The 13,150-nt window shown below is 42.2% G+C and overlaps 1 pseudogene; it reads right to left on the reverse strand.

Annotated features, from left to right (window-relative positions):
• Positions 1 to 6: 6 nt before the first annotated feature.
• LOC111977219 (sterol 26-hydroxylase, mitochondrial-like) lies at positions 7 to 6,496 on the reverse strand (annotated as a pseudogene).
• Positions 6,497 to 13,150: the final 6,654 nt, after the last annotated feature.

Genomic DNA, 13,150 nt, shown 5'->3' on the forward strand with positions numbered 1-13,150 from the left:
CAATCCAAGTTAAGTTAATGATTACATATTCCTTGCCGGCAGACAGATTCATGGTATCACCATGTATCCAGATGGGATGAATAAGACCAAAGGTGAAGGTCTGGTCTGCCATGTTTTCCTTCCAATGCCAAAGCTAACAGAGGAACACCACAACAAGTTGAACCAGATTCTAYAAGACTGTTACTACARACTAGAGCAACACTAACTAACTTACTCAATGTCCTGGTTTTGGGGMTAAACAGTAGGTTAAACTTACTGTAGCTTTAACCTCTCAACCCTCTAGAGTCACTGTCAAATGAAATATGAAAATTGGTGTAGGAAATGTATTATAGACAGAGGATGCTGTATTGACCCCTGACCATTACCAGATGCAGAAAATCTAGCTTTGTAACAAGTGGTCAGCATCCCAAGCTACTATTACAGTCCTACATAACAACAGAAGAATGCTGTTTAATGAAGGGTAGCTACTGCAGGGGTAGCTGATGCTACAACAGTACTATACAACTACAGAACAGGCCTGGAAGTCTTACCCTTGAGAGGATGAGGTACATCTCCAGCTCGGCCACCCTCCGGCCCAGGCAGGCCCGGACCCCGAAACCGAARGGCACTGAGCCGAAGGGGTGCTGGTTCTTCTTGTCTTCCCCCCGGCCCCCACGGAGCCAGCGCTCTGGCAGGAAGGCATAGGGCTCCGGGAACACTGTCTGGTCATAGGACACGGCATAGTGACACAGGTGGAACAGGGTCTGGAACAGAGAGATGGAAAGAAAGGAGGAGAGAAGTGATGGAGGGAGAGGACAGAAGAGAGGAGAACAGTCAAACATAGAGAGCGACTAACTCTGATTAGTCGTATACTGTATAACTGTTTGGTATGAGCGATATTGACAAACCAAAACTCTACCCTGGATTTGAACTAAATAAAATATTGAATGGTGAAAGTGCATGTATATCTCTGGATAAAACTGAATATACAAGTGTGATCGGATCTCCTCTACATACAGGATGAAAAGAAAAGTAGTTCAGTTCACCAACAGCAACAGCAACCATTTCCAACAGTACAAGATGACAAAAGTAAAACTCACATTTTTGGGGAAGAGGTGGTCTCCCACAACTATCTCATTTTCCACATTGATGCGGGCATTTCCAGGTACTACTGGGTACATCCTGAGGAGGGAGTATACAAGAAAGTCACTAGGAGTGGAGAGTGTAGTGGAGTTTGTTTCGACTGCAGAGTTCATGCTACAATATAGCGCTATGTGGTACATCTTCGAGAGAGAAAGGGATTGGCTCCATTTGACTAATTAACAAGAAATAAATCATTAAAAAAAAAAACTATACATAAGCACATTGGCGTATAATTAATTTAACAACTCATTATAATTCATTATGAAGACCTCATTATGAATATAATAACTTTAATAACCCATTATTAATTTTATTAATTAGTGAATTTACTGAAAATGACCTGAGTGGGGATGACAGATGACTAACAACGTACCGTAGTGTCTCCCTGACAACAGTCTTAAGCCAGGGCATTCTGGCGATGTCATCACAGTAGCACCTTGTCCCCGGGCAACACTGATCACTTCCTGGTACAGCTTCTCCTGGATCTCTGGCTCCAGGGCCATGTGGTACAGAGACCACGAGATGGTGTTGGATGTCTGGAGCATCCAAAACAATTACAATAGGAATAGGTTGTAAGCTAATATATTGTACTGATACTGTGCTGCTGTTGTAACTGTACATGACGTAGGTAGCGAATGTGGTTATGTTGCAAACGGTCATTCAACAAATCACAACCTAAAGTGGCTGAAATTAAGAAAAAAATGCCCCCTTCCCACCTGTTTCCACCCTGTGAAACAGCTCCTCACTGGTATTTTAAGACACACACACCCCTCCTCACCGTGTCGACCCCACCCAGCAGTAGCTCAGTGATGGAGCCCAGTATCTCAGTGACAGACATCTGTTCGCTGACAAGGAGGTGTGTGAGGTACTCTCCCTGTACCGGCTGGCCCAGACGCACCCTCTCCTGGATGTCTCCATCTTCTGACGCACCTGCTTTTCCGCTGCATGGGGAGAGAGCAGAGGTCAGAGATAGCAACCAGCACAAAGACAATATAGATGCTTAGGGTGAGTCTCAAGTCTTTTCTCAATTCCTTGTGTAGCAGATAGGGATCTGTGAAACTCACTCCTCAGCCTGAAGTGTCCCACTTGTTGTGCCACCGAAACGCAAGCTATTCTGCAGAACTTGGTAAGACGCTTCAGGAGGGCAGTTACAGGTGTTTGCAAGTGAGAGGTCCTGTGTTCAAGACTCATAATGAGCTGAATCAGGAGAAAGTAGGACTGGCTAAGCAAGCAGTGTGACATCCTTTACACTTGCATCCTCTATCCTCGCCTTCTTCTCAAACCATCAACAAGAGCGAGGAGGGCATTGGATGTTCTTCTCCCCCTCACTTCCCCTGCTGTTCTGAGGAGGAGGCAAGGAGAGGAAGCGAATAATCGAGGAAAGACTTCACCCCTGCTATGGACCTGAGTCATGATGGGATGTTATTTTTGCTCATGTAGGATATCTGCCACTAGATGGCGATATACTACAATGTAATATGACAGCCTATCATGCACCCTGAGCTCAACCCAACAAGCCAAGGATTGTCAGTGTGAACTTTGCTTATTGGGGCAAGTCTCTAGCCAGGAGCAGTGCACCTGTTTAATTTGCTTAGAGCTGAAACACAGCCATTGAACTTTTGAAACCTCTGCTGGAACAAAGGAGACAGTATTGTAGGGTATGTGAGGGCGCTCACTCCTTTTACATGAGAAATCAATACAAATGTTATGGTCACATGCTTCGTAAACACGGTGTAGATTAACGGTGAAATGCTTACTTATTGGTCCTTTTTCAACAGCGCAGAGTTAAAGATGATTTTTTTAAATAAATAGTGACAAGGAATAAATAAACAGTGAATAACAATAACGAGTAAAAAGTAATATGGCTATATACAGGGAGTACCAGTACCGAGTCGATGTTCAGGGGTAGCTATGTACATTTAGGTAGGGTTAAATTTACTAAGCAACAGGATAGCCAATAGACAGTAGCACAGCCATTTAATAGCTATTTAGCAGCCTTGTTTAGCAGTCATGCTTGGGGTATAATGCTGTTCAGGGTCCTGTTGGTTCCAAAGTCAGTGCACTGGTATCGCTTGCTGTGAGGTAGCATCAAGAACAGTCTATGGCTTGGTTGGCTGGAGTCTAAGACGATTTTTTTGGGCATCGCTCTGACACCGCCTGGTATAAAGGTCCTGGATGGCAGTGAGCTCTACCCTAGTCATGTACTGGCCGTACTCACCACCCCCTGTAGAGCCTTACGGTTGGGTGCCTTGCAGTTGCCGTACAAACGGTGAGGCAGCCAGTCAAAATGCTCTCAATGGTGCAGCCTTAGAAGTTTCTGAGGATCACTACAGCCCTGTCGATGTGGATGGGGCGTGCTTGCGTAGTCCACGATAAGCTCCTTTGTCTTGCTGACATTGAGGAAGAGTTGTTGTCGTCTCTGACCTCCTCCTATAGGCTGTCTCATCGTTGTCAGTGATCAGTCCTACTACCATTGTGTCATCAGAAAACTTGATAATGGTGTTGGAGTCGTGCGCAGCCAAGCAGTCGTGGGTGGACAGGGAGTACAGGAGGGACTAAGCACACACCCCCGAGGGGCCTATTTAAAGGTCTTACTCACATTGGCTACAGAGAGCGAGATCACACAGTCATCTGGAACAGCTCATGCTCTTATGCATGGTTCAGTGTTGCTTGCCATGAAGCGAACATATAAGGCATGTGGCATATCTGGTAGGCTCGCGTCGCTGGGCAGCTCGCAGCTGGGTTCCCTTTGTAATCCGTGATAGTTTGCAAGCCCCGCTACAGGTGTAGTAGAATTCGATCTTAGTCCTGTATTGTTGGTTTTCCTGTTTGATGGCTTGTCGGAGGTGTAGCGAGATTTCTTATAAGCATCCGGATTAGTGTCCCACACCTTGAAAGCCGGCAGCTCTAGTCTTTAGCTTAGTGCGGATGTTGCCTGTAATCCATGGCTTCTGGTTGAGGTATGTACGTACGGTCACTGTGGGGATGATGTTGTCGAGGAACTTATTAATGAAGCCGGTGACTGATGTGGTAAACTCCTCAATGTTATTGGATAAATCCCGGAAAATATTCCAGTTTGTGCTAGCAAAACAGTCCTGTAGTTTAGCATCCGCCTCATCAAACCTTTCTGTATTGAGCGTGTCACTAGTACTTCCTGTTTGAGTTTTTGCTTGTAAGTAGGAAGCAGGAGGATAGAGTTATGATCTGATTTGCCAAAGGGGGGGGCGAGGGAGGGTCTTGTGTACATTTCTATGTGTGGAGTAAAGGTCATCTAGGGTTTTGTCACCTATAGTTGCACAGGTGACATGCTGGTAAAATTTACGTGAAGCAGATTTTAGTTTCCCTGCATTAAATTCACTGGCACGAGAAACAATGCCTCTGAATGTGCATTTTCTTGTTTGCTTATGGCCATTTACAGCTCGTTGAGAGCGGTCTTAGTGCCAACATCGGAAAGTGTGCAATGTGTATATTGTTGTTAATGATGTAACATAACATCAACAACATTAACACATTGTACCATTTGCATTTGTTTCACATGCGAAATGAGTGAGTGCCCTCCAAATATACACCTATAAAATTTGAGCGTATATAAATAAAATTTGATTTGACATCCCACCCTCACTTACTTGCATGTAGTAGAGGTTACTTAAGTTCATGGCTATGTGATGATGTGTTACGTTGTGAAGTTTACTGTGTACCTTTTTAAACTATTTTCTATACGTGATGGAGCATGTGATGCAAAACTAATTTCTGCGCAAATGTGAAACATAGCATGATTCATTCTGGAAATCAAGGCTTCTGGATCACTCACCAACTTTGAAGAGGTGATCCCAGACAGCCACAAATTGTTTCCAGAAGGGAGGTAGGGCCAGGTGGACTTGGGGAAGAGAACGATGATGGGGGTGAGGCAAACATCTCCTACTGAAACAATGAATCTTCTGGGCTCTTCAGGAACCTCCTCATTCAGACAGCCCATACGCGGTCTCAAACAGCACAGAACAGATCCCTGAGGACAGAGACAAACAACGTAGCAGTTTAATTGTATATAGATTAGATAGATCTACACTTTATTGATATCCAAAGGCATCAAATTCAATGCCGTTAGAGAAATTAGCAGTGATTTACTTAGAAAGTGCATGGTAAAAGGGTAATTACACAGTTATAACCTATGAATTACTTGTTTGTTTCTTTAGGACCATATCATGAGTATGATGACATTATGTGAGGTTAAAGGGTACATTAAAGCATCAGGATGGCAGTTTACAGAGTGTATGACGGTGATGATGTCACATCATACAATCGCGATATGCGAGCAAAGACCATAGTATGTATCGAGAACAAGGGTGTCAAACTCCTTCCATGGAGGGCCTAGAGTCTGCGGGTTTTTGGGTTTTCCTTTCAATTAAATTCCTAGACAACCATGTGAGGGGAGTTCTTCACTAATTCATTACCTTAATTCATCAATCAAGTACAAGGGAGGAGAAAAAACCCACAGACACAGTCCTCCGTGGAATGAGTTTGACTCGTGATCTAGAACATCCAGATAGACATGTTTCATCTCTGCTGCCCTTGACCAAATGAATACACTGTCCTTCAAAATTATAATAAGAACTGCCTACCTAACAAGGTAGTCAAACGATCAGCTACTCAGTATCTACTCAACTTCCAAGGCTAAAGATCACTATGCAATTACTTCAAGGTCATCACTTTCTAACAGATATAGCCGTCCACAACCCTCACAATGCACCTTGTCCTTTCACATTCACACGTTTCTCCCAATTCACAGAAAACAGATACCAAAGACACAGAGACACTTGCACCTGTGCCAGAACGTAGAGTCAAAATGACATAATTATAAGATCATGATGAGGACAGCTTTTTAATACTTCATGAAGCAGATATCAGTTCCTCGATTGTTCTAAGATTTTCCTTTTTAATGACTAGACCAGGGGTATTCAAATCTTACCCTACGAGGTCTGGACTACTTCTGGTTTTCTGTTCAACCGTATAATTAATTGCACCCACTTGGTGTCCCAGGTCCCTGATTAGAACAGAATAATTTTAAAAAGCAGTGGAACTGGCTTAGAGGTCCAGATTTGAAACTGATGGGGACTAGAAAATTATTACAGACAGTCATTTCCTCTGTTAACCTTCAAAGGCGAACTTGTAGAGTTCTCCAGCCAGGTCGTTCACCATGACCCCTTCTCCCTTGGTCTCCCTGAGCCATGCCACCTTGTCTATGAAGTCCTGTGTGACAACGTCATTGATGGCGTGTGGTGTAGGCTGAGACATGCTTGGGCATCAGCATCGGAGGGTTCAGGTACTTCTGATCCGCTGCCATGAGCACCCATCCTGTAGTATAGACAAAAACAGAATCATGCTTTAACATGGAGAAGAGATGCACTGTATAGTAATTTGAAACAAAGAAGAACTGTTTCAGAAGAGACATGCAAAACACCCATAGGTAGCAAACCCTCATGTGTGCTGTTTTCCATTGTAATGAGCTCCATTTACATTTAATTAACATTTCTACTTTAGACAACTTGTTATGTACAGAGGTAGGATCTTCATTTGATCAATCTTTTGTTGCCTAGAATTTTCCCCACCACAGGAAATGCAGATTTGTGATTTAGATAAATTCACTGAAAACCAACACTTTATGCCACTTTACCTGTAATTTCAACTTGTTGTGCCAACTTGTGACAGAGTGATGTACCACTGACATATTGTTGTGTGCAAAAAAGACACAATCGATTTGAGCTGGATGTGTCAATGGGTTTGTACATGCATAATCTATGACCAGAATAACTATTTTACCTCATTTAGCCACAAAATCCCTAGTTTGAAAGCAACTGTTTTTCTGAAAGCAGTGCTGCTCCATTTCCTAAAATTGGTCCCACGTGGGCCAGCCCCTAGCGATTTAGTTCTAGCCAATGAGCCTTAGCCCTTCGCCATTTGAGTGACAACTAGCAAGATGCACACACAGCAGAGCGGGGAGAGAGAGCAATGACATGGTGGCAGATCTGAACTATGTGACGTAATACGCTGTTTTTCGGGACACTTTGGCTTGTGAGCGCTACTTTCAGAACTACTGCTAAAAAGTATTCAAAAGTACCAGAAAATCTCTTTAACCTATTCCCAGATGGACACAATCCTTTGCTAGTACAACACTGGTTCAAGCACACGACATGATGGATCATGCTGAGGTTTATGTCCTAGGTTGTGTTTATCTGTACAGTCTGGCTCATCTAGGCTCTGTATGCAGCCCATGGTTCAAGTGTTTGTGCTTTCAAATTCTTGCGCATTGTTTGTGCATGTTCCTACTACTGCATTAGGATATTAGGGCCTGTTCAGAAAGTAATTGTAAGCAAAGCCTCAGTTGAGTAAGGATTTCAGTCATGCTCCGTATGATATGATAGTCTGCTCAGCTCACTGACTAGCTGATGTCTTGAGAATCTCTCAGGTTGTTTAAAGAACATTGGTGCAGTGACATTAGGATTTCAGGGCCTGCCTCAGTAGATCAAAGTATTATTGATGTATGAGGTTTAGGCTTAAGGGTATGAAGTGTGTATTCTTATTTTAAATGTAGGTAAGTAGTTCTGTCCTTGAGTTGTTACCTACAGTGCGATTTGGAAAGTAATCGACTCCTTGACTTTCCACATTTTGTTACGATACAGCCTTATTCTAAAATGTTTAAATCGTTTTTCCCCTACCAATCAACACATAATACCTCATAATGACAAGCGAAAAATAGAAAAGTAGCAAATTTATTGAAATAAAAACTGCAAAATACATTTAAATACAGTTGAAGTCAGAAGTTTACATACACCTTAGCCAAATACATTTAAACTCAGTTTTCACAATTCCTGACATTTAATCCTAGTAAAAATCATTAGGATCATCACTTTATTTTAAGAATGTGAAATGTCAGAAGTAATAGAGAGAGAATGGTTTATTTCAGCTTTCCAGTGGGTCAGAAGTTACATACACTCAATTAGTATTTGTACATTGCCTTTAAATTGTTTAACTTGAGTCAAACGCTTCGGGTAGCCTTCCACAAGCTTCCGCAATAAGTTGGGTGAATCCTGGAACAGAGCGGTGTAACTGAGTCAGGTTTGTAGGCCTCCTTGCTCGCATACGCTTTTCAGTTCTGCCCACAAATTTTCTATAGGATTGAGGTCAAGGCTTCGTGATGCCACATCCATACCTTGACTTTGTTGTCCTTAACCATTTTGCCACAAATTTGGAAGTGTGCTTGGGGTCATTGTCCATTTGGAAGACCCATTTGCGACCAAGCTTTAACTTCCTGACTGATGTGTCTTTAGATGTTGCTTCAATAGAACATCATTTTCCTGCCTCATGATGCCATCTATTTTTGTGAAGTGCACCAGGCCCTCCTGTAGCAAAGACACCCCCACAACATGATGCTGCCACCCCCGCTTCACGGTTGGGATGGTGTTTTCAGCTGCAAGCCACCCCTTTTCTTCCAAACATAATGATGTCATTATGGCCAAACAGTTCTATTTTGTTTCTCAGACCAGAGGACATTTCTCCAAAAATATATACTTTGTCCCCATGTGCAGTTGCAAACCGTAGTCTGGCTTTTTATTGGTGTTTTGGAGCAGTGGCTTCTTCCTGCTGAGCGGCCTTTAGTATGTTGATATAGGACTCATTTTATGTGGATATAGATACTTTTGTACCCGTTTCTCCAGCTCTTCACAAGGTCCTTTGCTGTTGTTCTTGGATTGATTTGCACTTTTCGCACCAACGTACGGTCATCTCTAGGAGACAAAACGCGTCTCCTTCCTGAGCGGATGATGGCCACGTGGTCCATGGTTTTCTACGCTACTATTGTTTGTACAGATGAACGGCTACCTTCAGGCATTTGGAAATTGCTCCAAGGATGAACCGGAGGTACAATTTATTTTCTGATGTCTTAGCTGATTTCTTTTGATTTCCTCTGATGTCAAGCAAAGAGCACTGAGTTGAAGGTAGGCCTTGAAATACATCCACAGGTACACCTCCAAATTGACTAAAATGATGTCAATTAGCTTCAGAAGCTCTACAGCCATGACATCATTTTCTGGAATTTTCCAAGTTGTTTAAAGCAGTTCAACTTAGTGTATGTAAACTTCTGACCCACTGGAATGTGATACAGTGAATTATTAAGTTAATCTGTCTGTAAACACATGTTTGGAAAAATACTTGTGTCATGCACAAAGTAGATGTCCTAACCGACTTGCCAAAACTATGTATGTTGTTAACAAGAATTTGTGAGTGGTTGAAAAACGAGTTCTAATGAAGAAATATGTGTCTGTCCTTGTCTATTAATGTTATGTATTATGTATGTTTTATGTTTTTGGACCTCAGGAAGAGTAGCTGAATTTATGATATAGTAAAATTACTAAATAATCCTGGCTGTGCAATGACAGTAGCTGATCATAGATTGTACTGTATAGCCAGCACCTACACTTAAAAACAATAGTTCCAAAAATGTTCTTCTGCAGTCCCCATGGGAGAACCCTTTTGGTTCCAGGTAGAACTCGTGGAAGAGGTTCTACATGAACCAAAACGTTCACATGAACCAAAAAGGGTTTTCAAAGTTTCCTATTGGGACAGCCAAAATACTTTTTGGTTCTAGATAGCACTTTTTATGAGCCCTTGTTCATGCCATAGGAGTTGCAGCCGCACAAACAGATCTGGGATCAGACTACAATGAAAGGCCCATAGAGTGGGTTCCACGTCTACTCACTCTGTGAGGGGCCCATAGGCGTGGTTCCTCAGCTCGCGGTAAACTCCTCCAGTGGGGCGTCCATGCGAGGGGGATGGCGGCCCTCTGTCTCAACACCTGCCAATCAGCTCAGCACTGGCCACGTTCACATCACCAAGGCCGTACTTTGACTTCCACAGAGGGCCATAGATCTTGCTGTGTTCAATCTGGAGGGGAGAAGAGCATAAATTGCAGCGTGAGGCACAGTAAATGCAAAACAATTTTATGGAATGTTTTGATAAATTAGTGCATGCATGCACATCTGGCTCTTCTGAAAGTACAGCAAGACATAATAGTCCAAGATGTGAAGATAATAGGTTGAAAAAAAATATAACTGCACATTGTTTTGTCCATATAGAGGTCTTGGTCACAGTGCTAATTTTTATGATCTTATACTAGCAAAAACACATCATTGTTCAGACTGGTCGAAACATACATATTTTTCAGGAACCCATGGCATGGCTTTCTACAGTGTGGCAGGAATAATGTGATACAGTGCCTTTCAGAAAGTGTTCACACCCCTTGACTTTTCCCACATTTTTTGAACTCACATTGTTTGTCCAATGGATAAAATACATATTGAAAATGTTATGTGGATGGAGGGAGGAGATGAAAGAACTGCATTGCTACACTGCTATCACACATTTTCCAACTCTATGGACAAAGGCTTCAAGAAAATCACTATGAAACATCGTCACACCACCCCAAATATAACCTGAGCGAAACCCTGGCAATGGACTAGGAGATTAGACATAATACGCAAACCCAGTGGGGTATAACACTAGCAGCTAGGTTTCGCAATGCACTGTAATAACACTGTACACACTACTTGCATTTGGATGTGTTGTCTGAAAAATACCCTTTCCCGAAAAGCCAATATAAAGTCTCAGAAAACTGGCCCATCCAATACATCCATAGTTTTCTGCTTATTGTTGTCCCCACGATAGTGGTTAGTGGTAGGCATCGCGCCGCCTGTATAATGTAGTTAACGTCGGGTGTCATCTTTTAATCCCGTTCCTATTCTCCTGTGTACAAACACAGTCCGATCTGTAATAAAGATCTGCTAAACATGTTGACGCATAATTGTCCTTCCGACTGCTGGAAAGTGTAGTCTGTTATTCTTATCCGTACGACTGAGCTCTCTCCTGCCTATTTTAATGGCCACTTGTTTTTATCTACTGAGTGAGAGGCAGCCACTGCTGTCCTAAAAGTCATTAGAGTCGCTAAATGACGTCATCGCCTAATTTGCATAATTTCCATGTGCATGTAAATGTGATGGAGGCTGTAGGGAGAGACAAAAGTGAGTAAAAAACACCCTAAATATGTTAGAACACAAATGAACTTTGTTCTTGCGATTTTTTTTTTTATGCCACAATTCCAACCCTCCTGCTTTATCCGCGCTTGGGACCGGCAAAAGTGACACAAAAGAGACACTCTGGCAGAGTTACAAGCGTTTTTTGTTTTTGTTTTTTTCAAGTTTCTTAATTTTGGTTTGGTTTTTAACCTTATGGTCACTTAGGAGCCTACAACGAGTCACAGTAAACTGAAACATTTTAACCATAACATTTTTTTATTTTTTTTGTATACAATCTACATTAACAATCAAAAATGGATCAAAAGAACAATAGAAAAACTGTCAATGCAATGTGAGAAAATTATGGTAACTAGAGTAACTGTCTGGCCCTTTAATTCAGGTACATTAAAAAATGTTATGTAAACCAGGGCGGCATTAGCCAGCTGGCGCGATTCATTTGCAGTCTGGGAGGAGGTGAACATCTCCTGCTCTGACTGCAGCTGCGGGCCTGGCCGCCTGTGAGTGCTTTTGGGACATGGGTGGGCCCACGGCAGCACCCGCTGCTTGTTGGAAAGAGTAAGAACGGTATGTGCTTTCACATCAGGTCTCCAAAAGCCTCCAATAACACCAGAAAAAAAGTGCTAGATTTGTCCTAGTCGCTTTTTGAAATTGTGTCGCTAGAGGGGTCTGAATACTCGCTAAATTACAGCGACAATGTCGCTAAGTTGGCACACATGCAGCCACCAACTGCACTGTTGTTCTAGTTTTTCAGAACGCTAGTAAACTTTGATACCGTTTATTGTCGGCTATCCATGTGAACTCCCTTACTCGCCAGAGGAAACCTTTCCCTCAATCCAAGGTTACAGTCAGTGGCTTAGAGCTCTATAAATCATCAAAGGGGTTTTTGTTTTTTTTAGATACCCCTACCGAGGGAGAACAAAGACAATATGTTTTTTCACATATCTAATGTCTCCATTTTGAAATGATGACTGTAGAAAATTTACTGCAAAAGTGGGTTAAATTGACAGATACGTGATACCTACACCCTCCAACCGTGAGACACATAAGACACTAATATAACCAATATCAGAAGCTCTGATATTTCTAACATTGTAATAACAAGTAGTCAATACAAACAAACAGCGTTAGAGTATCTTAATGCATCTTGGAATATAGACTGTAAACACAGAGATACAATAGTTGAAATATCTACCATGACAGGCTATTGTTGTAAGAATGTTGTCAAGGTGTGTACGGGAGGGAAGTCAGGTGCAGAGAGCAGAGTTAGTGAACAGGCGCACTTTAATTCCGTTCCAAAAATGACATCACATAAAAACAATAAATGTGGTATTACATTTTTGCAATTTTACGAAAAGAAATACAGCATATCTCATTTTAAGTATTCCCCTGAGTCAAAATCAAATTATTTGTTACATACACATGGTTAGCAGATTTTATGTGAGCTGTAGGAGAATGCTTGTAATATACAAGCAGTCAATACATGTGTCACGATCCCTCTGGAACTTTCATTACGCACACCTGTCTCCTATTCCACTGATTAGTCCTTGTATATGTTGCCCCTTGTTCAGAGATGTGCTGTCGATATTGTACTATGTCCATTGGTGCGTGTGGTACTGTGCTGTGTGTTTGGGCATTCGTGCCTTGTGGATTGCGCAGATGTACGGGTCACGTCCCGTGGTTAATCATTGTGCAGCGTGTGTATTCATTAGGTACTCCTCGTTCTTTTGTTTGGGTTTCAACCTCTGGTTTTTCATGTTTGCTTGGTGTCTCCCCGTGTCTTTACACGTACGCCGTAATTTTGTACAATTTTTAAAAACATTAGCATTCCTGCGCCTGTCTCCCGAATAATTTTACCAGCGTGACAACATGTTTTAATCACCTTTGGCAGCAATACAGATGTGAGTTTTCTGGGTAAATCTCTAAGAGTTTTGCACACCTGGATT

This window comes from Salvelinus sp. IW2-2015, linkage group LG2 (genome assembly GCF_002910315.2).
Source record: "Salvelinus sp. IW2-2015 linkage group LG2, ASM291031v2, whole genome shotgun sequence".
NCBI classification, from domain to species: domain Eukaryota; kingdom Metazoa; phylum Chordata; class Actinopteri; order Salmoniformes; family Salmonidae; genus Salvelinus; species Salvelinus sp. IW2-2015.